This window comes from Phyllobates terribilis, unplaced genomic scaffold, assembly GCF_046119375.1.
Source record: "Phyllobates terribilis strain yellow unplaced genomic scaffold, ASM4611937v1 Scaffold_7__3_contigs__length_470593459, whole genome shotgun sequence".
Classification (NCBI taxonomy): domain Eukaryota; kingdom Metazoa; phylum Chordata; class Amphibia; order Anura; family Dendrobatidae; genus Phyllobates; species Phyllobates terribilis.
The window spans coordinates 97,445,785-97,469,887 of NW_027362767.1; positions in this window are offsets into that span (position 1 = coordinate 97,445,785).

Sequence of the window (24,103 nt, forward strand, 5' to 3'; positions counted from 1 at the left end):
CAATCTTGGCTACCACCCGGGGCCCGAGGCTCCTGGGGGGTCCATGGCCAGATTGCCCTTATTATAATATGTGCTGCGCCAATGCGGCACACACCGGCAGGCAGAGGCGGGGGGCCCCCGGACAGCTCCCCCAGCAGCTGCGTAGTGCCCCTGCTTCTTATTCAGCCGGGCCAGCACTGCACCTGTTAACTTCCCTGTGTGCTGGCCCAGCCGCGTCACAGCTAGGAGACATGGCCCTGCACTTCTGCTTACCATGGGAGCCGAGCCGGGGGATGGTGAATGAGTGTGTGTGTGTGTAGATATCATTGTGTGATGTCTGTTTATATGTATTTTATGTGTGTATGTATATGTCTGTATATGTTTGAGTGTGTGTGTGCGTGACTGCGCGCGGCCTCCCGCTGTATCTGGGGGGCGCCGTGCGGCCTCCCGCTGTATCTGGGGGGCGCCGTGTGGCCTCCCGCTGTGTACAAATGGCACCGTGTGGCCCCCTGCTGTGTCTGGATGGCGCCGTGCGGCCCCCTGCTGTGTCTGGATGGGGCCCTGCGTCCCCCTGCTGTGTCTGGATGGCGCCCTGCGGCCCCCTGCTGTGTCTGGATGGCGCCCTGCGGCCCCCTGCTGTGTCTGGATGGCGCCCTGCGGCCCCCTTCTGTGTCTGGATGGCGCCCTGCGGCCCCCTGCTGTGTCTGGATGGCGCCGTGTGGCCCCCTGCTGTGTCTGGATGGCGCCGTGCGGCCCCCTGCTGTGTCTGGATGGCGCCGTGCGGCCCCCTGCTGTGCCTGGATGGCACCGTGCGGCCCCCTGCTGTGCCTGGGTGGCACCGTGCGGCCCCCTGCTGTGTCTGGATGGTGTCATGCGCCCCCCTGCCATGTATAGATGGCTACGTGCGGCCTCCAGCTGTGTAGAGATGGCTACGTGCGGCCTCCCGCTGTGTAGAGATGGCACCGTGTGGCCTCCTGCTGTGTATAGGAGGATTATGGCAGCTCATATTGTATGTTTGGTCTCATACTGTATATAGGGGATGTCAGCATACTTAATTGTGCTCAATATTAAGTCATACAATTAATGTAAAAAAAATTATTATAATATATTAATATTGTGCAAAATTAATTTCACGTAAACCATCACATGATCTATCAAAGGGGATCATGTGGCATGTCACGTGATACATCAGGTGTGTGTGTGTGTGTGTGGGGGCCTTCTAAACTGCCCGGGGCCTTCCTTCTCTTAATCCACCCCTGTCGCCAAGTGCTGAGCTTGTCGAGCATTGTAATGCTCGGACGAGTACCGAGCAGTGGCAAGTACAGTACATTCCCTCATTACTAATAAGCTTTGAAAATGAGTTTAGGCATCTGTTATCTATTGAAGGATTTCCAGAACTGGACATTAGATTAAGCGAATGACCACAAGTTTCTCCTAGATCTCTTGTCCTGCACTCTATTGTCAATAAATATAGTTTGTTCCACTTGGGAACCACAACTTATGGTCATGGAAATGTTTAGTGGTTGTCTTATGAAGATGATAGCTTTAGCAAATTAAGTTGGCCCGGAGATTAGCCATAGTCACCAAATAAATCTGCAACCAGACAGGGGCAATGCTAACCAGACAGGGGCAAAGCCAACAAGACAGGGGCAACGCCAACAAACCAGACAGGGACAACACCAACCAGTCAGGGACAACACCAACCAGTCAGGGACAACACCAACCAGTCAGGGACAACACCAACCAGTCAGGGACAATGTAATTTTACATTCTACTCATTCAAATGATTGTGTTACACACCTGTCCCAAGTATCCCGGCTGTGCTCATGTGAGAAAATTTAGGTAGTTGACATACTTGTTGCTACCATGGATTGCTTCCATATGTCAGCTCTGCATGAACCTCCTGACAAATCCAGCTCTGCTATATTTATGGGCCACTATGCAGTATCGCTGACCAGATCTGCTTTGGACTCTGTGGCAAACTAAGCTCTGCTACATCACTAAGTCAACTCTGGCATAACATATCCAGGTTTGCAGTGGACACAGACAAATTTGGCTCTACTTTATTACGGAACTAACTCAGCATAGAACTGGTGAAGCAGAGTTGAATTGTATAGAGATAAGGCTGAGTTAACTACAACACTGTACTATTGCTACAACACCAGATGAGCTCAGTCTCTGAAACTCCTGTGCAAGTCAACTCTACTTCACCAGATCCTCATGACTGAGTCACCTATGCTCCTGTGATGATTGCAACTCTGTTACACCTCTTGAGATTTCCATTTACTCATTCTTTTGCCGTTCCACTTCTGTGTGACGCGCCCAGGGGATGGGGACGACTCGGTACCCGGGCCTTTGCCTGGTTTGGGAGTGTCGCGGTGGTCGGCTCCCGGGCCCGTACCCTGGGGTCACTCTTGAAAAAGGGGATTGGAACTTGGATAGAGATAAAAATAAAGTAAATAATTTGTGACCGCACCTGTGGTACCTGGTAAAGATTACCAGCACTGCTTCAGACCTCCGGGGGTGTTGGGGTGGCAGCTGAGGTGTTTCTGCTCCCCACAGGTGGAGCGGGCCCCCGGGGCAGGGATGGTGTGAAGGGATGCAGGAGAGAGGGGACCCAGCCGGGTCAGAGGAAGAACAGACACACACACCGGGGCTAGTTTCAGTACCTTTACTGCAGATGGTAGTCCGGTACGGTCCAGGGAACTTGCTAGAAGGGTGTGCACTTCTGGAATTGCTCCCCAGTGAGCAGGTGTAAGGCCTCCTTTCTGTATCTTCCTGTCTCTCTCCCTGGAGCTTCTGACCTGCCTGGAACAGGGTCTAGCTCCCTTGAGGTTTCTCTCACCTGTCTTGCTTGGCGGCGAGGGCTTTCCCACTGGTTACCACTATCCCTGGATGCCGGGGCCTTCATGGTACCTTGTCCTCTAAATGTGCGGTATTCACGGGTGGACTGAGGGATATGAAATCCTCCTCAGTATGCCGGATTCTCTACTGGGCATGGAGGTCCCAATAGGCTCGGGCCCGATGCCCGGCTTGCATCAGGGAACGAACCCTCTGTGGTTCCTCTGTCCCTCATGGCTCTTCTCTTCTCCTTGCCTTCTCGCCCACTCTAGGCCCTCACTGGCAAGGCTAGCCCGCAGCCTGGGCCTAGCCTGGCTTTCAGCCACACAGACTTCAGCTTGTCTGGTGCTGCAGCATCATGTCACACTCACTGCTTCCCACTGACTGACTTCCTGAACTCCACCCCCCAGTATATATATACCTGACAGGGCTCCATCTAGTGGACTTGGGTGAAGCTGTCTGCATGTATTGAGGCCACTGGGGAGAATCCGTCTGTGCAATACCCAGGAGTTCTGTGACAGCCTGCAGCCGCAGGGCATCACATGTGCACTTAGCCTACAGTATACGTGGAGAGCTATTCACAACATACTGTAATGTACCCATAGGATTTTATTCACCAGACAGCAGGCAAAAGTGTAATCTTCCATCCTCCATGTTGAAAGAATGCATTTGTATACAGTATGTTTTACCTTATTGCCAAGCGCAACAGACTGGGCTTTCCAGTATAGAGCGCAACTATAAAGAAACGTATACCATGCTGTATACATTGTTTTTTTGTACCATTGGTCCATGTGGTGGACGGATGTCTCAGAATCTATCCTGACTGTGCACGCTGTTAGGCACATACTGTATCTCCAGGGCATATGCATCTTACAGTGGGCACAGATACAGTGTGGACCTAGCCTAAATGCTCTTAAATGGTTATCTCCTATCGAGAGAATCAGTGATAATTTGAGGATCCAAGCTCCGACCCAAACAAGCTTCTATGATTCCCAATGGAACGGGGCGGTGGACACTCCGGTAAGGATAAATCACTTTAATATTCAAGGTAAAACACAGCAAATTATTCATTATGTATGCACTCTTATATTTTAGGCATCATATATACTTAAAGCGCACCTGTCAGCACGATTTTGCTAAGTAAACTACATACACTGTCAGGTGGGTGATATTACACTGATTAAAATGATACCTGGGTTGATGAAATCCATCCTGTGGTTCTTGTGTAATCTTTATTTGCAGTTTGGAAAGAATGATATGCTCATGGTTAGGGGCAGGACTGTAGGCAGGGTCGTTATGTGATGCTCTGCTCTCATATTCATCTATATGTGCTTATGACAGCTCACTGATCGTTCACTGACCTGCCTCCTATTTTACATAGTACATGCATATACTATGTGGGGTTAGAAAATATTTTTTTACATCTGGCAAAATGGCGTCGGTGCAGTAGCATCTATCGTTTGCTGATAGATGCTACTGCCCATGCACTGCGGCCATTTTGCTGGAGACAAATTTATTTTTTTTTGCTCCAACAAAACGGCTGCAGTGCATGCACAGTAGCATCTATCAGCAAGAGATAGGTGCTGCTGCGCTGGCGCCATTTTGCTTGATGTAAAAAAAAATTCTAAGCCCGCATAGTATATCCATATACTATGTAAAATAGGAGGCAGGACAGTGAACGATCAGTGAGCTGTCATAAGCACATATAGATTAATATGTAAAAAGACCACCAGATAGAGCACCCCCCACAGGCCGCCCTGAAGCATGAGCATATCATTATCTCCAAACTGAAAGTAAAGATTACACAAGAACCACAGGATGGATTTCATCAACAAAGGTATTTTAATCAGTGTATGTGGTTTACTTGACCAATTTGGATGATAATACGATATCGCGCTGCAGTAATAAAGAATCCTTAGGACCAAGATGAGTTGAACGGCTTTTATTTCCACAACGTGTTTCAACGCTGGCCTAGCATCTTTTTTTCAAGTGAAAAAACCAATTGCATTTTTCACTTGAAAAAGAAGTTAGTCCAGCGTTACTTAGTTTACTTAGCACAATCCTGCTGACAGGTTTGCTTTAAAAATGGTACTAAAAGAAAGTACTAATAATCCGCCCTAAAACAAAGCCTTCAACAAGCATATCAACCGCAATAAATAAGAAGTGTAGTCCTTTTAGGAGTTTAAAGGGAATTTTGGGGAGGTTTATATTTTTCTTAAACTATTGTTTATTTTTGTCCTTTAGAACTGACTCAGACGCCCTTTTTTCACTTACACATGCGATCAGTGATTTTTACACATAGAAAAACTAACTATTATAATCTATGAAACTATTCACGTCCACGTTTTTATGCAGACCATGTGCCGGCAAAAAAATCATGGAGACATGTCCATTTTCTATTGGCATTACGGATGAAAATCACCCATACAAATCGATGGGTCCATGAAAATCACAGGCAGCACACGGATGGCGTCACTGTGTAGTACGTGTGCTGTCCATGATTAACATTGTAATTAATTTACTTATCTTTTTCATATGTGAAAAACACTGATGGTAAAACCTGACACACAGATGAAATTTGGACCCAAAACACTGACCGTTTTTTGCATACGTGAAAAGTCACTGACGTCTGAATGAGGCCTTACACGTACCTGGTTATCTCCGGGCTGACATTACAGCAACAGGTGCTTACACTTTTTCAAGTCCATTCCCCTAATGCACCGCACTTTTCTATTTGTCTTCTTTCTCCATGGCAGATTGTGAGCCTCATTTATCAGTCATTACTGGCAAACCTGCACAGAAGAGCTATTTCTTACATCAAATGTAGCGTTACCGTCAAATGGCTAGAGCTGCCAAATTCTCCAGCAAACACTAAAACCACTAAAACCAAGGGATGCAACCTAAATGGCCAAATATAAAATTAACCTTTGTACTGCTGCTACAGCATTAAAGGGAATGTATCACCTCGCATACATTTTAATTACTAATTAAAAGCAGACTCTGATACATGTTCTGATTTTATTCTCTTTTCTTTTTTTATTGTATTTATTTTTATTCTACATTATTATGGTGGTGCCTGAGCTGCTGTTTGAGGAATATTCACTAAAAAAAAAAAAAGGGCCATAAAATTCTGGCTCAGTTATAAAGCACAGCCACAGAATGTTCTTACATTCACAAGTTGTTTAATACGAGGCTCCAGCGGTGTAACCCAGTAATTGTCCTGTAATGAGGATGTAAGTAAATGAAACATAAGATGACAGCCCTTAGGCAACAGTTTGCTCAAGAAAGTGCAGTAAAATGTCCAGCACGATACTATTTTGCAATATCATGCTTAATTAGCTACGTGTATAGATTTAGTTGATGTACAGTATACGCTTCAGTCTGAATGAACCTACTTTATGGTTGGGCAGCAGGTTTTGTAATATAAATAGTAGGATGTTCATTGTTTTCTATATACACAGATGATATGTAGGCTCGGACTGACTCATTGGATATCTGGTGGCTTCCCCGGTGGGCCCCTAAGCCAGTCTATGCATCCATACAATATACTAGGTAGTTTATTTAAACAACACAGTGTGACGGAGGTGGGTGTGGACTCACTGCCCCACTGGCCGGGCTTACCCTGGAGGGGCATAACTTAGTGACGACCTGATCTTCACTAGAGCCTCTGATGGTGAGGAAAGGCTTGAGCCATTATGGTAGTCACTATTTACCACTCCAGAGCAGTTCCCAGACCAACGGGTCAAAAGGAAGAATATGAGGCACAGAGGGCGAACATGAAGACAAAGTCAGGAAGTCCGAGGTCGGGGCAGGCAGCACAGGTTCAAAATATGAAGCGGGGGTCAAGAGCGGAGAGATCTGACAAAATGAGTAACAAGCCAGGTCGGTAACAAGAGAGTCAGAACAATAAAGCACCTTGACAGGAAACTACTGACGGACTGCAAACTAGAGTCTAAGCTCAGACAAGATGTGGAGGAAGGAGCTGCTTAATATATCCACTGCTGGCATGGGATAGGCCGGGGAAGCAAAACTTTACAGCACACAGTGGTTTTAAATTCCTAAAGCGTCTGGCCTTGCCTCCCTATAGCCAAGTGGAGACTCTCCAGCAACAGGAGGATATAGCAATGTCGAGGCAGCTCAGTGAGATGGTTTGACACTGGGAGGAGCAGAGCAGTGCATGCAGTGAGTAGGACGGCGGTTACAAACCATGAGTCACCGGCATGACACCAAGTTTATTATTATATCGACACATAGGATCTCCTAGTGTCCTTGCAACTAGCCAGCCTATCTTCCATGGCTCCACCTCCTTAACTTATCAGCTGCCTCCACCCCCTAGTCCAGCCAATGCAGCTGCACAGAAGGCCCTATCTTAGCCACCCAAGGCATCAAGACAGCCAGTAGTTTGAACCGGCTGTCAGAGCATCTGTAGTGGAGTTTAAAAGTGGTGTGGCTTATCATAATGAGTGGGTGTGGTATTACAGTAAATGTGAGTGTGGCCTATCAGGATCAGGGATGTGTCTTGATCTTAATCATTATTTGGCAACAGTCCAGTAAGTATGATTGACTTTTTTTGGGGGGGTTCTTTATGTGAAAACTCATGAATGGGCATATGTGACATGTGTCCTGAGTGAGGTGAGGTGTACAGCAAAAGTCCTATATGCGAGTAGTGTGTGAGAGGTTAGTGTAGTGTGTGTGTGGTACTGGTGCAGCATTTGCAAGATGTGCGAGTTACATGTCCAGTATATTTTGCTCTAGGTAGTGGTATATGTGTAAGACGAACCAAAAGTGGATGTGTTTGTTGCATTAATTGTGAGTGGGTGGCATGTGACCATTCTGTGAGTAGTATATACAGTGGGTACGGAAAGTATTCAGACCCCTTTACATTTTTCACTCTTTGTTTCACTGCAGCCATTTAGTAAATTCTAAAAAGTTCTTTTTTTTTTTCTCATTAAAGTGCACTCTGCACCCCATCTTGACTGAAAAAAAACAGAAATGTAGAAATGTTTGCAAATTTATTAAAAAAGAAAAACTGAAATATCACATGGTCATAAGTATTCAGACCCTTTGCTCAGACACTCATATTTAAGTCACATGCTGTCCATTTCCTTGTGATCCTCCTTGAGATGGTTCTACTCCTTCATTGGAGACCAGCTGTGTTTAATTAAACTGATCGGATTTGATTTGGAAAGGCACCAACCTGTCTATATAAGATCGCACAGCTCACAGTGCATGTCAGACCAAATGAGAATCATGAGCTCAAAGGAACTGCCCAAGGAGCTCAGAGACAGAATTGTGGCAAGACACAGCTCTGGCCAAGGTTACAAAAGAATTTCTGCATTACTCAAGGTTCATAAGAGCACAGTGGCCTCATAATCCTTAAATGGAAGAAGTTTGGGACCACCAGAAGTCTTCCTAGACCTGGCCGTCCAGCCAAACTGAGCAATCGTGGGAGAAGAGCCTTGGTGAGAGAGGTAAAGAAGAACCCCAAGATCACTGTGGCTGTGCTCCAGAGATGCAGTAGGGAGATGGGAGAAAGTTCCACAAAGTCAACTATCACTGCAGCCCTCCACCAGTCGGGCCTTTATGGCAGAGTGGCCCGACGTAAGCCTCTCCTCAGTGCAAGACATATGAAAGCCTGCATAGAGTTTGCTCAAAAACACATGAAGGACTCCCAGACTGTGAGAAATAAGATTCTCTGGTCTGATGAGACGAATATAGAATTATTACCAAAAAGTTCTAAGCTTTATGTGTGGAGAAAACCAGGCACTGCTCATCACCTGCCCAATACAATCCCAACAGTGAAACATGGTGGTGGCAGCATCATGCTATGGGGGTGTTTTTCAGCTGCAGGGACAGGATGACTGGTTGTAATTGAAGGAAACATGAATGCGGCCAAGTACAGAGATATCCTGGATGAAAACCTCTTCCAGAGTGCTCTGGACCTCAGACTTGGCCGAAGGTTCACCTTCCAACAAGACAATGACCCTAAGCACACAGCTAAAATAACAAAGGAGTGGCTTCAGAACAACTCTGTGACCATTCTTGACTGGCCCAGCCAGAGCTCTGACCTAAACCTAATTGAGCATCTCTGGAGAGACCTGAAAATGGCTGTCCACCAACGTTCACCATCCAACCTGACGAAACTGGAGAGGATCTGCAAGGAAGAATGGCAGAGGATCCCCAAATCCAGGTGTGAAAAACTTGCTTCATCATTCCCAAGAAGACTCATGGCTGTACTAGCTCAAAAAGGTGCTTCTACTCAATACTGAGAAAAGGGTCTGAATACTTATGACCATGTGATATTTCAGTCTTTCTTTTTTAATAAATTTGTAAAAATTTCAAAATTCCTGTTTTTTTTTCAGTCAAGATCGGGTGCAGAGTGTACTTTAATGAGGAAAAAAAAAAGAACTTTTTAGAATTTACCAAATGGCTGTGTGGCGGCCCTGAGGGTTCAGTCGCCACAGAGGTACTGCACCTCACCCAGAGGTGGTGTCTCTCTTCTCTCAGGTAAGAAGGGAGTGCTGCTCGGAACCCCAACACCTGCATCCAACACTACACTGCTCCAGGCCGGCTGTATGTTTCCTGCTGAGCCCTGTCCCTGGCTGGAGTGGGGGGTACTCAAAGGTAGGGGGAACCAGTAGTGGGTGTGGGAGGAGGAAGTAGATTAAGGGAGCACTTTGGTAGGAGTATATATAGGGAAGCCATCTTGGTGTGGCAGTTAAGACAGTCGTGTAGAGGAGAGCAGTTCAGAAGAACAGCTCGGGACAGTTCAGAAGAACAGTCCGGGAGCAGAGTCTCATTAGGAGCTCTGCTACACAAGTAGGGCCAAGTCTGGAGGCCCAGGAGAGGAGCAAGGAGTAGGCTCCGTTCTAAGAGGGGACCCTAGGGGGTACAGCGAGTGCAGGAAGGCAGCCGTATGCCCCACACCTGTCAGAAGACAGGGGGATCGTAAGCCGCATTCTAATCCCCAGGAGGGTCAAGCAGGTCCAGGATCCGACGCACAGGAGGGACTTCAGAGCACCCGAACGGGATTGAGAGTGGGCAGCGCAGAGCAGGAGGGAGAAAGACCCAGTGTGAAGTCGGTCTAGAGAGTAACACAGGAAAGTGGGGTTCTGTCAGGCATTCCCAAATCACCTGGGGAAGAACTGAACCCCTGCCGGGTGAACGCAGCGTGACGCGGGAGGCTGTAAGCTGACAGTGCACCCTGAGGAACTAAAGAACTGCGAGTAAAGACATGGATGACTGCACCGCACCGCCTCTGTCCAGTTATTTTGTTTGCACCATCTTTCCCCCTGCACAACGCCCAGCGCACCTTACACATTCTACAGTGCCCTGGAGCTAGCTCTACCTGTGGAGAGCCACACCATCCCTGCTGCCGCAACACCAGCTCCAGAGGAGTGCTCCGCAGCGGCGGCTCCCTCTAGCCGCAAACCCATATAAATAGAAAGTATCCCCCTTTTGTTGACCGCCCTGGGCCATGGACCGGGCCAGCCACCGTGATATCCCCCGGCAACCAGAGGCCCGGCAGCCGAGTACCCCACGGCCCTGGGGGCGCGTCAGCTGCAATGAAACAGAGTGAAAAATTTAAAGGGGTCTGAATATTTTCCGTACCCACTGTACATGGAGGTGTAGTTTTCCAAAGGGTAAGTATACACACACAAGCTTAATAAAAAGGAAAGACTGGCAGCACTGCTCAGGAAGTAAAAGTGCTTGAGGAAAGGACGGAAGTCCTGACCTAATGTAGACGGAAACCTCAGCACAGAAAAGGGCAAAGATAGAAAGTGAATTTTGATTGGAAAGAATTCGAAATGGTCCAACGTTTTGACTGAGAACAATCTTTGTCAAGGACATCTGTATATAGGAAGAGCGGGTTTAGGGTAGATGTGGCTATTGCTATTTCTTATCGGATCAAAATAAAATTCACTTTTTGCAGCAAGAACTTCTACTCTTTGTCTTTTTTTGGCGCTGAAGCTGCAATGTGGCAGAAAAAAAATGGTTTTCAAATTGACCGTTATTGGCTGTGGAGTTTTGCAGATATACACTGTTTAGTTGCAGAACAGGGCAGCTATTAAATTAAAAAAATTTGAAACTGCACCGTTTTGCTTTAAAAAAAACGCATAATGACATTTTTTAGGGCTGGTTTTAAACTCAGCCTTACCAAGATACATCATATATGCAAATTCCTGACTGCCACAATCTTCATATACTTCCATGGAGATGTGGCTAAATGCAAACCTAGCCCACTTTATATTGAAGCGTATAGAGAATGCAGTAGCCGGGAAATGGCTAACAGGGTCAGGGTATAGTTGGATTTACCTCTAAGGTGGGCCCCAAGAATCAACCTTACTGGTGAGTCTTAGACATCCCAGTCCAGCACAGCTGATAGGAATGTGATGGCCACTTATTTTTAATGGATAATAATTAACAAAACACTATTTGCATATATCAGTCCTACCAATTTGCAGGTAAACTGGCTGGCGCTCCTTACATCTGGCTGTAACAACTGAAAACTGTTACACTTTCCCTGTTAGGATACATTGAACTCGAGGGGTTAAACAGAAGATGAAAGTTTCTAGTCTATCCTCAATATCTCAGGAGCACGGCTATCCTTTACTCTTGGACACTTATAAATCTGCTCCGATACCTGATTACTTATGAAGCAAGATTTTGGTCAGCGAAATTACACAGCGCTCCGCTGTAATTCTTCCTTGAGAGCTGAAGGTGCTGACTTTTTTTTTTAATCTTCTCGGAGAATGTGAGTTATACAGGAGAGATGGATGGTAGGGAACTTGCTCTATGGAAAGCTCTCGCTGCCAACCTGTACAAAATGAACCTTCATTTTTAGAAATTTACATCTTTAATATACTAAAAGCATGGTTAGCTAAAACTTGGGAGCACTGGGGCCAATTTTCTAAGTTACACGTGCCAAAAATTTAGCTTTGTTTTCGGCAAAAAAAAAAACACTGGTCTTTCAAGCCTTGCACCACTTGTCTTATGTGTTGTACACACAGGTTTTTATATGCTCAACAATAAAATTTGTCTTCACAGGAATCAAATGGAGGAAGTGGTGAGACCTAAATCGCAATCATGTGTGCCAAAATTGCATCAAAATTTGACGTAACTTAGCTGACAAAAGTAAGCCAAGTAATAGGTGGTGAAAAGATGCATCAAATTTTGTCAACCAGGCTGAGCACCTATGATACAGTGGGCACATTTTAAGACATTTTGGTAAATCTGCCTTAATATGTATTACTTGGTAAGGGATGTCTGGGTATGGATTAAAAATCTTTAAAATTTGCCAAAAAAATGCAACATAGGAAGTCATCTTTGGCATTCGTGGCACTGATGTGATGTGTAATCAATTAAATCAGTCTGGTTAAAGAAAAATAAAGACTAGGACCTATAGCTACGATGATTTAGTGAATCCTACATTGAGCAGGGGGTTGGACATGATGACTCTCGAGGTCCCTTCCAATTCTAACATTCTACGATAGCAGCTACTGTTTGTCAGGAGGGCTCCGTTTGAATATGGGACCACCTCAAATATGACCCATGAAGCTCATGATTTCACTCCTAATGTAGAAGACCATTACCACTTCTAAGTACTCCAAGAAACATGATTTGGAGTCTGTCAGCACAAAATGACTGTTGAAACCAAGCACAGTCGCTTGGTGTATGGCCAAACAGTTCAGTGCACCTTCCCACCTATTTGATTTTTTATTGATCTCCTATGGTTCCTGTAAAGGCAAAGCGGTCAGTCGAAGGATCAGTAAATGGAGATAGATGGAAAACAAGCAGGTGGGAAGGTGCACTGAAATATATGGCCGCACCAAGGGTGCACTGAGTGCTTGGTGAAAGTATTCTATCTATTGGTAAGTGTGGCATTATTTCTATTCTGAACTACTACTCCATTTGCTGAGCACCATGAAATTGCAGAAGAAAAGGATCCCTTGGTTAATCGTTGAACAGAGTACTTTTGCTATACTCTAAGGAATAGTTCTGACTTCATCCTATTGTATGTTATATTTCTTCAATACCTTGTCCCATGCATGGCTGCAGAAATTATTTTTACAGAGGTCTCAATCTTTAAGTGGTTACTGTCTTTTAGCCATGTCCGTATAAAGAAATATAAGAAACTTTGAATAATGAGTTCACGAGAGAGGATGAAGGAGAAGTTGCTCGTAAGTGGAGAATAAGTATGTTTCTCTGCTAAGATATAATACATTCAGAAATACAGCTAAACTTCGTTTTCCCCAAAACAATCTGGACTGGCAGCTCACTGAAGGAGGGGAGGAGGATCGTTTTCACTCTATCCAAGAAACATTGTCCTTTTATGCTAATCAGACTCTGATCGGAGTGGGATCCTTCTCCATTCAGTCAATTCATTAAAATTGGACCACGCTGGGATTACAACCAATTTACTTAAGGCAGTGACCCAAGAAAGTTTAACTTAAATGTCTTTATTTTCCAAACTCACAAATTAAAGGCAAACGGTATCCTCCGGATCGCAGCCAGGTCGTCAAAAATAGTTTGTTTCTAAACCCGTTACTGTGGGAGACTGCACCGCCATATCTCTCTGAGGTGTGCAAGGAGTTTTGCTTTCCTTGGCTCTGTGTTCACTTCACACAGGCCTGCAGCTAGCAAAAAAAAACACTGGCACACCCAAACCTTTGCTGCAGATTTAAATGAAAAACTGTTGTCATGAGCCCCTTGTAAGACCCAGGCTGGAGGGAGTGGACCGCCCCACTACCATCCTGTAGATCACTCCAAAAATAAAAGCTCATGTCGGGTTTTCTTAAATCCGACTTGGTCAAATAGTTTGACTGAGTCCAAACTTACCTTTTATTTTGCACTGCAACCACAGCCGTAGCTGTAATTGCAATGTACTTCCACGGGTTCAATATGCCTCTATTCGCATTCTAGGGGATACATAACAACACTCGCATATAATTCCCCTCAATGTCTCACAGTACATAAGAAATTAAGCAACTTTTCATGAGTTTTAAGTTTCGCAATTTGAGAAGCTCTAGAGAGGGACAGAAGTGCACACAAAATAGGGCAATACTGTCTGGTAAAGGACAAGTATAATCGATGGTAGCGCTTACCTGAAGGTGTTTTGTGCAGCACCTATAAAGGCGTGGAAAGCGGCCGCTGCTGCCCCGTGGCTGGAGGAAAGGATTCTTCCAGATGTATAGTGGCAAAAATGGAAACTGGCACGTTTAGGCGGCCTGCGCTGAAGAGCCTTGAGATTACAAATCGTTTTTTTATTAATACAAACACAAAAAGGTATAAAAACTAAGTGTTTTTGGTTTCTTGGTTTTTAAACTTTGAGAAAGGCGCCGGTTTGGCTCGGAAATACATTGGTATTAATAAAAAAAAAGTTTGGAATCCCAAAGCTCTTCATTCCCGAAGCACAGCCCACCTATAAGTGCCATTTTTGCCAAGTTTTGCAATTTGTCATGATACCATTTAAGCATAATCTTGCATCCTTCGGTATAAATAAATGTAAAAACAAATGGGTAAATCTGCCCTGCTGTGGAATTTAAGATGAGAGCTGCCAAATTTAATTTGAGGCAGTTTATTCTTCAACACGTTTCAAAGAATACAACTTCTTCATCAGGATAAGCCACGACATCATTGCATTTAGAAGTTGTATACAGAGTGGGCCATTTATATGGATACACCTAAATTAAATGGGAATGGTTGGTGATATCAACTTCCTGTTTGTGGCACATTAGTAAATGGGAGGGGGAAAACTTTTCTAGATGGGTGGTGACCATGGCGCCATTTTGAAGTCTGTTATTTTGGATCCAACTTTATTTTTTTCAATGGGAAGAGGGTCATGTGACTTATTGAGAATTTCATAAGAAAAACAATGGTGTGCTTGGTTTTAATGTAACTTTATTCTTTCAAGAGTTTTTTTCAAGTTTATGACCACTTATAAAATGTGTTCAAAGTGCTGCCCATTGTGTTGTATTGTCAATGCAACCCTCTTTTCCCACTCTTGAAACACTGATAGCAACACCGCAGAAGAAATGCTAGCACAGGCTTCCAGTATCTGTTTCAGATTCTGCACATCTCGTATCTTCACAGCATACACAATTGCCTTCAGATGACCCCAAAGATAAAAGTCTAAGGGGGTCAGATCGGGAGAACTTGATGGCCATTCAACTGGCCCACGACGACCAATCCACTTTCCTGGAAACTGTTCATGTAGGAATGCTCGGACCTGACACCCATAATGTGGTGGTGCACCATCTTGTTGGAAAAACTCAGGGAACGTGCCATCTTCAGTGCATAAAGAGGGCAACACATCATCATGGAGCAATTTCAGATATCCAGTGGCATTGAGGTTTCCATTGATGAAGAATGGCCCCACTATCTTTGTACCCCATATACCACACCAATACCATCAAGATACGAGATGTGCAGCATCTGAAACAACGGATACTGGAATGGATACTGGCTAGCATTTCTTCTGCGGTGTTGCTATCAGTGTGTCAAGAGTGGGAGAAGAGGGTTGCATTGACAATCCAACACAATGGGCAGCACTTTGAACACATTTTATAAGTGGTCATAAACTTGTAAAAAACTCATGAAAGAATAAAGTTACATTAAAACCAAGCACACCATTGTTTTTCCTATGAAATTCTCAATAAGTTTGATGTGTCACACGACCCTTTTTTTTAACCATGGTTTTTCACGTTTGCTTAACTTCTAACAGCATACAACTCGGGATCTGTTGGGATTAAAGAATAGTAACAGAAGGACAACTGTACTTACAAGTGTTGAAAAGCATATTGAATCTTGTGATCTATAAAGGGTGAATGCAAAGAAACGCAAGTAAAAAAAAATGTAAAAGTAATGCTTTCTTTTTTCTAATTGCAATGCTCAGTGAAGTTGATGAAAGCGGTGAGATCACAATTCGATCTCCTGTATATGGGGGCACCCAGTGTATGATATGTGTAATTGTATTGAATCAGAACATCATGATGCCGCACAACCAACTGTGTAATTTTATAGTGCTAAAATCATCATCAAATGAGTAATATTCAGGAGAGAAGGGGTAGAAGAAAAGCTGGGCGGGACGTGAATAATCTAAACGGAAAAGTAGAAATAACTTTCCCTGCAATTTCCAGGAATCGTGGCTGCGCTTTATAAACCAATCCACCTCTAATGGCCAAACTTAATGTGATTTACAGCGCCATCATTACCCTCTCTCCGTTAGTAATTACTTCTAAAATACCAAGGAACCCTGTCCCTTTTTTTAATTCTTTCCTAAGGTCCTGCTTCTGATTTACAGCGCACGCCTTGCTGGATTCTCCTATCAGCGCTGACATTTGAAAATATTTATAGCCATTTTTTCATTAATGACTTTCTGAAGGTGACCATCTTTATAAAACCCCTTCTTATCTTCATTGCTCCACAACGCCGCGAGTGCAGTACCCTCTTAGTAGACTAATTACACATGTGCACATACATACTGTACATGGTACATATATACTTTTACGTCAGAGCAGTTGCCTATCTTCATAAAAACTTCCACTTTTTATGACTCTTTATTTTTCAGATTTTTCATTATGTTCTCAAATGTTGACACCGGGAATATGAAGTTTGGTGAATGCAGACACACAGGGGGTCGTCTGCTCATATCTGATTTATAAAAACTACTTCATTTATCCTATTAGCGTATTGAGTTGATAGAGGGGGTAGGCGGTCAGATTCAGGTCCCATATCTATCAATTAGCCTGGGGAAGTGTGGCTATAATCACTCTGGAGGACCAAATACAAATGGGCGTTACATGGATAAACACTGTTCTCAATGGGAACTGTGTAATACTTATATTTACCTTCGGAGGTGCTGCAGGGTAACTGAACACTTAGTCCGCACCACAGCCCTCAATAAAAGCTGGATTCTTTGGCTTATAGCAGCTGGACAGCTTGTGGTAGGCATAGGTTTAGGGAATTCTTCTAACAAAAAGTGGGCAATCTCGAGAAAGTAATTTAGTTTTCATATAATTATTATTCATAATACAATTTAATAAATATCTGCAATATTAATTAATTTAAGTGTCAACATGGGGTGTCATTTATCACATACTAAATTGCTGTGTTGCCTCCTTTGTGAACTATAGGGCTGCACTTATAGCGGGATGGTGCCTGTATGCAACCCTTGTAGCGGGATGGTGCCTGTACGCAACCCTTGTAGCGGGATGGTGCCTGTACGCAACCCTTGTAGCGGGATGGTGCCTGTACGCAACCCTTGTAGCGGGATGGTGCCTGTACGCAACCCTTGTAGCGGGATGGTGCCTGTACGCAACCCTTGTAGCGGGATGGTGCCTGTACGCAACCCTTGTAGCGGGATGGTGCCTGTACGCAACCCTTGTAGCGGGATGGTGCCTGTACGCAACCCTTGTAGCGGGATGGTGCCTGTACGCAACCCTTGTAGCGGGATGGTGCCTGTACGCAACACTTGTAGCGGGATGGTGCCTGTACGCAACACTTGTAGCGGGATGGTGCCTGTACGCAACACTTGTAGCGGGATGGTGCCTGTACGCAACACTTGTAGCGGGATGGTGCCTGTACGCAACACTTGTAGCGGGATGGTGCCTGTACGCAACACTTGTAGCGGGATGGTGCGTGTACGCAACCCTTGTAGCGGGATGGTGCGTGTACGCAACCCTTGTAGCGGGATGGTGCGTGTACGCAACCCTTATAGCGGGATGGTGCCTGTACGCAACCCTTATAGCGGGATGGTGCCTGTACGCAACCCTTATAGCGGGATGGTGCCTGTACGCAACCCTTATAGCGGGATGGTGCCTGTATGCAATGTTACAGATATTACCTATTGCATGCATACATATTAGTGCAACTAGTTTTCCTGTCTAATAAAAAAAAACTACAGCCATTCAATGCGACTGCAGACTTCCTGATTGTGACAGTGTGCAATGTACACACTGTCACGGTCACCTTGTATTCCCCTTGCAAGTGGGTGGTTACATGACTGCAGGTATGCAATTTGCATACTTGCGGTAATAAGCTGACTAGTCTAACCTGACTTCTCTCAGTTCTCTTCTATTGAGAGAAGACTAGTCAACACATGATCATAATTATGCAAATTACATACATGCAAGTATCTGTGGCACCCTGCACAGGTACCACAGGACCCAGGGTGCATGAACGGACTTCTCCACAAGAGGCCCTCCACAAGAGGCTCTCACTACATACAAACACCTCCACCCTTCCACCTCACTCCACCAGAGGGAGCCCGTTAGGGATATATATATGGAGGGTGGAGCCAGGCAGTTCAGGTCAGTCAGACAGAGTCAGAGAGTCTGAGAGCGTGCTGACGCTGAGAGCAGCGAAGACGCAGCGCGTCTGCTGCTGAGTTCTGAGGGCCCTGAGTGTGGGCGAAGGCAAGAAGAGAAAGGAGAGAGGAGTTGAGGGGGGAGAGGAGCATCATAGGCTCACCCCAGTATACAAACCGGACACCGGGTCCGCGCCTACAGGGTCCCTTTATACCCAGTAGGGATCACCGGCATTCCAGGAGGACTACAAGTCCTTGGCAGACCTGAAGCTAGACCCATTACAGGACCAGGAACCACAAAGGCCCCAGCGTTACCAGGGATAGTGGTTGCCAGCAGAAGGTCCTACTATGGAGCGACAGGTGAAGGAACAACACGACACATAAGCTAGGCCCAGTTGCAGGCTGGCCAGGAGCATACATAGAGGCAGACAAGGACCAGGAGGCCTTATACCCGCTCACTGGGGAGAAGTCCTGAAGTGCACCCATCCTACGGAGTACCCTGGACCGTACCTGACATCCACACCAGTAAAGGTATTGAAGCGAATCCCCTGTCTCTGTCAGTTACTCCTGCTACACCATCCCGCCTGCACTACAAGTCTCAGCAACTCCACACTGCCCCGGGGGCCCGCTCCACCTGTGGGGAGCGGAAACACCTCTGCTGCCATCCCATCACCCCCCGGAGGTCTGCAGCAGCGCTGGAAAACCTTACCAGGCACCACAGGTGACGTCATGAACTATTTACTTATTTTTATCTCTATCCAAGTTACAATTCCCTTTTTTGGTTGACCGCCCTGGGCCACGGACCGGGCCAGCCACTGTGACATACCCCCCCAGCATCCATAGGTCCGGCTGCCGAGTACCCCATTGCCCTGGAGGCGCGTCATAACCGCCAGCTCACACACAGAATAAAGGTGAATCGTGTCAGGGTGCACATTGCATACGGTCATGATGATCTATGTGTAGTTGCATAGAGAGACTGCAGACTTTTCTTCTTATACAGCCCTTCTAATGTTTACTATACTGAAAAGCTCACAAAGGGGTCATATACTCATATTATAAATATAATCATATTATATTAAGAAATTATTAGGCGGACCAGATGAAGTTGCATTGTAATGTAAAGTGATATTCCAGCCAATACTATTTATCTCCTATGCACAGCTCATTAATACCAGATTGGTGGAGATCTAGAATGATGCACTCCCAGTTGGAAAACCATGCTATGGAAGAGTTAAACTGTAGCGGTTATGTAATGTCCGATTTAAACTGCCCCTTGATTTTGGTCTCTTGACCTCTCATTCTCAGAGGTCAAACTCCTGTCGATAAAGCATTTATCATCCATCCAATGGATAGGTCAAAAATACTTCAAAATGGACTATCCTCTTAATGTAACAGTCCATGGAAAAACACAGGTTTGGTTTTCGCCTAGTACAGGGATTGAGTGGGGTCATTTCAGGATATAGGAATTCAGAGAGAATAACTATCATTTTCCATCAATTGTCTTCCCAATAGCAACATAAAGATTAGAGATGAGCGTTGTTCTACTCGAACTGTTCGCCAATCTCAAATTCGAGCTGTTTTGGGCGGTGTTCGAGCCGTTCGGCGAACACAAACAATTTGAGAAAAATTCGGCTGTTCGAGGTTATGTTCGATAACTGTTCGTGCACCAAAATCATAACTGGATTTTTTCCCAGTAATGATGAAAATTAATGTTAATACGCAGTTTGAGTGTACAGCGGGGTGGGGGGAGGGGCAGGGGATGGATCTCTGCAGGAACAATTAAGATCTCCATTTTTTTTTCTCTTTCCCGCATTTACAGTGGGGAGGTGCAATCTGTCAGCCTATCAGCAGCGCACACACGGAGTGAAGTGCTTTTTTTCACACAAGCAAGGGCATGTGTCATTGGCAGTGTATGTCACATGTCCTTGCCCTATAAGACCAAGCCATTTTCCCCGTCGCCACCATTTTCTCACTGCTGCAGCTGCGTGTTAGACGGCACCGCTGTTGCTGTGTGCGCTATACCTTGTTAATTTCAAGCCAATTTTCGCACAAATCTACAGATAGCTTGGGAGTAGGGAATAGTTGTGATTGCAGTCCTTTTAAGGACTAGGTTACAGCATTTCCTACGACTTTTATCAGGCAGGTCTGTGCTCTTAAATAGATAGATTGTGGGAGTAAAGACTAATTGTAATTACAGTCCTTTTCAGGACTAGGTTACATCAGTTCCTATCAGTTTTTGCCAGGCAGGTCTGTGCCAGTGCTGTGCAAGTTTTTTTCACAGCATTTGGCTGAATCTAGCAAAGCTAATCCTTTTTGGCCTATTGCAGAGTGTGTTAGTCAGTGGAGTAGCCTATCTGTGTTGCAAGATATACCACCTGTGTATAGAATACCAATTTTTTTACTGCACCTAGTGAAGTAAAATCTTTTGGGCATAGCATCATTCTATTAGTCCATCTATACTGACCTCCATCAGGTTGCAAATTGAATATAATTTTTTTTTTTTTCTAGGACATGACACCCTACCTTAACAGTCATAAATCTAGAATATTTTTAGCCAGAGTTAATCTTCAGGCTCACCCCACTTTTCCAAATGGATCAGATTTATTGTGCGGGTATCACTGCTGATGGTGGAGGCAGAATCTTGTGCCAAGGCAAAAGAACTGTAGTATTTTATTGATCAGTTCTAAACCTTCTGCCCAAAGTGGCAATTAAATTTCAATTAAACTGACTGAAAGCATCATATTAAATTTCAGCTCTTTACGAGCTATCGGAGAAAGCTGCAGGACAAATCCTGAGTATCATCACACTCTGTTCAAATCATATTATCCTGTTCATTCACAATAAAAGTGACAGTTTTAGGTATACTTTCAATATTTCTTGAATATAAACCCTCTAATGAACAGGCTTTATTGCCTTTAAATCAATTATTATTGGATATTTTAATAAAGTGAATTGAGCACTATGTTTTATACACTGCTTAGAAGTTACTATATTTTGCAGCTGGCTAGGCAGGGAACAGGGAAGGTCTGATTGGTATCTCCAACTTCTAAATGTTACGTCTAGAATTTAATTAAACATTTTCAAAGCTATTTCATTCTGCCACTTTAAGGGATGCTGAATGTTAATTAGCTGCCCGGCCCTTCCACACAAATGTACACCAATCTAAAGTTCAATTTAAATATTTTAACATTTGCTAATTTATCTTTCGCGTGACGTGTCATTTTATTATAAATGATATATCATTCATTATAGGAGTTTAAATTGAGGTATGAGCTAATTTAGATAAAGTGTCATTTACCCTCGAGCTTATCAGATAATATATGCCTACATCTTGCCCATGGAAAAATCAGCAAGAGCGGTTGGCAGATGTCCTCCAGATGCATCTTCTAAAATGGACAGTTCCAATGATCTTGACTTTCAGACAATCAATTTGAAGTAGTAAGTCAATATTAGATCATGGTCAATTTAAGAGATTGCAACAACACAGCAAACATTAGACACCTCAATTCTACGTTTTATACAGTAAAGATCAAAATGTCCTATTTGTTACACACCTGTCCCAGATATCCAGGGCTCTGCTTCCTTCACCTCAGTCCGCTGCCCTCTGTTGTGCTCCGTGACGGATTTTGCAGGTTGTCCAGCGCTCCCCAAATACTATTTAAAGCTCACTAAGACCCACACCTGTGTCTTAGTATTAAGACTCTAATTTCCAGTGTTTAATGTATTCCAACTCTGATCCTGCATAGCAACAACTCAGCAGGTTAACCCTCGTTTTGCCATCTCTGCATTCACCCTAGCTTCTTTCCACTGCACCCGAGTCCCCTGCGTGTGCCGAGTCCTTGCTTCCCACGTGCCTTTCCTACCTGCTGTGAAGACGCACGAAGCACATTTGCCCACCCAGACCTGGGACTTGGAGGATCCACCTCATTAGGCGAGTCTAAACACTATTCTTATTATCTAATTTTATCAAGTTAATGTCCATTTTCACTGTTCGATTATAGTGTACAACAGTTCCAAGGATCACCCGGGACCAACGAGCAAACCACTCATTCGTCAGGTGAATTGATCTTTTGGTCTGCACAAAAGATCATAGTTCTTGGCAGCATAATACCCCATATAAAACAGGATGAGCTGCCGAGAGCAATGACAGTCTACATGTACTAAAGATTGATGCAATAACAGAATTTCTTTGTCTTTATAAATTAAACTATATTTTTTTTGTCTGGCGACTGGTTCTGGATTCTCAGGGTTGGAGGATTTAAAGATGAAGTCTCCACTAAAACTTAAAGGGGACCATTCACCAGTTTTACCATGTTAAACTGGCCACTTCATGCAATGATGGCTGCAGAGATGAATTAAACCTAGTTTACATTTTTTAATTTCTCGTCTACGTTATGGAGATATAAACTTATCAAGTTTAGATTCTAATTTATGCTAAACCCAAGGAGGCGCCAACAGAGATTCTGAATTGGGGTGGGTACTTTTTCCCCTGCATGACGACGACTAGTCATAAGAATGAGGCGTAATTCAGGGGAAAAAAATAACATCACCAAGGTGGTCAGAAAAACATGCCTTTTCCTGTGAGACATGTAACAATAGACAGCATGGCTTTCAGCCCTTATCTCTGCAGCTCTTGTGTATAGTAGAGCAGAGCCGAGTGTCATTATAGACACCTCCAGCTGTAAAACTCAGGGCAGTCAGTGTGGGGGTAGGGGAAGTATAACAGAGTTGAGTGTCATTACAAACACCGCTGGACTTCTAAGCTCACAGTACTGTCTGCTCTGCTGTACTCCCCACCCCCACACTGACTGAAATTAGTTGAAAGCTGGAGGTATTTGTAATCACACTCAGCTCTGTTCTACTCTACACAGCAGCTGAAGAGATCAGGGCTGAGAACAGGGAGGTGTGTCATTATGGTCTCACAGGAGAAGGCATGTTCTTCTGACCGTTTAGGGGCGTGTTCTTTTTCCACTGCATGACACCTCCTGCTTATGATTGGTTAACTCTATACAGGGGAAAAAATACACTCCCCCAGAGACAAATCTCTGGGGGAGTGTACGTTATGCTGCAAGCTCATACCTACTCAACACATGAGAAATAAAAAATAATAACTATGTTCTACTTAGCTCTGTGTCTATTATACCATGATGTGGTCAGTTTATATTATGAAACTGGTGAGAATAATCTTTATGTTATGACCATTATTATAACTTTACTTAGAAAAAAAATGGTGGAACATACTTTAATTTTCGCTCTGTCATTTAAAAAACATATGCAAGATAAAACAATAGAGTTAGCAGATGCCCATGAAATAGCTGCAAAATTCAGCATATTCTCATAACATTATACCCTTCATAAGGAGGCTATGACTAAATTGTTAGTAGTCAAAGTATTGACTCTAGGTACCGATAATAATTAATCTCTCTTATATTGACACTGTAGAAGAAATAAAAGCTTCCTCAGGTCTACAGGTCTCCTTCAAGAAATACGTCATAAGGTGACCATTATGCACAGAGGTTGTCAAAACCGAGCAACGCAACTCATGTCACCACTACAGGACAATTGAAAAAAGAAAAACCGGCTACCAGAGTGTTTGTCCTTGAGCAGCAGGGGTCTAGGAAATTATATATGCCGTACAGTAACACCAATTTGATAACAATGTAATAATAATAAATATGCAAGCAGCCAAGTATGTAGATGAAAACACCAGCATTTATGAAGCATAAAAGATCAAGTCAAATCTACAAATGTACAAAATATCCAAGTCCAAGTAAAAGGTATAATGACTACAATATTCAATACCTGGCTGTACTGATGGCCGTGTTTCCCTCCACCCCGGGGCAGCCATCAGTACAGCTAGGTATTGAATATTGTAGTGAAATTCTAGTAGAATTCAATTCCACTCTAATTTATTCACTCATCTCCATTCTACGCCCAAATTTATAAAAAAAAAAAATATTAAAGAGAACCTGTCAA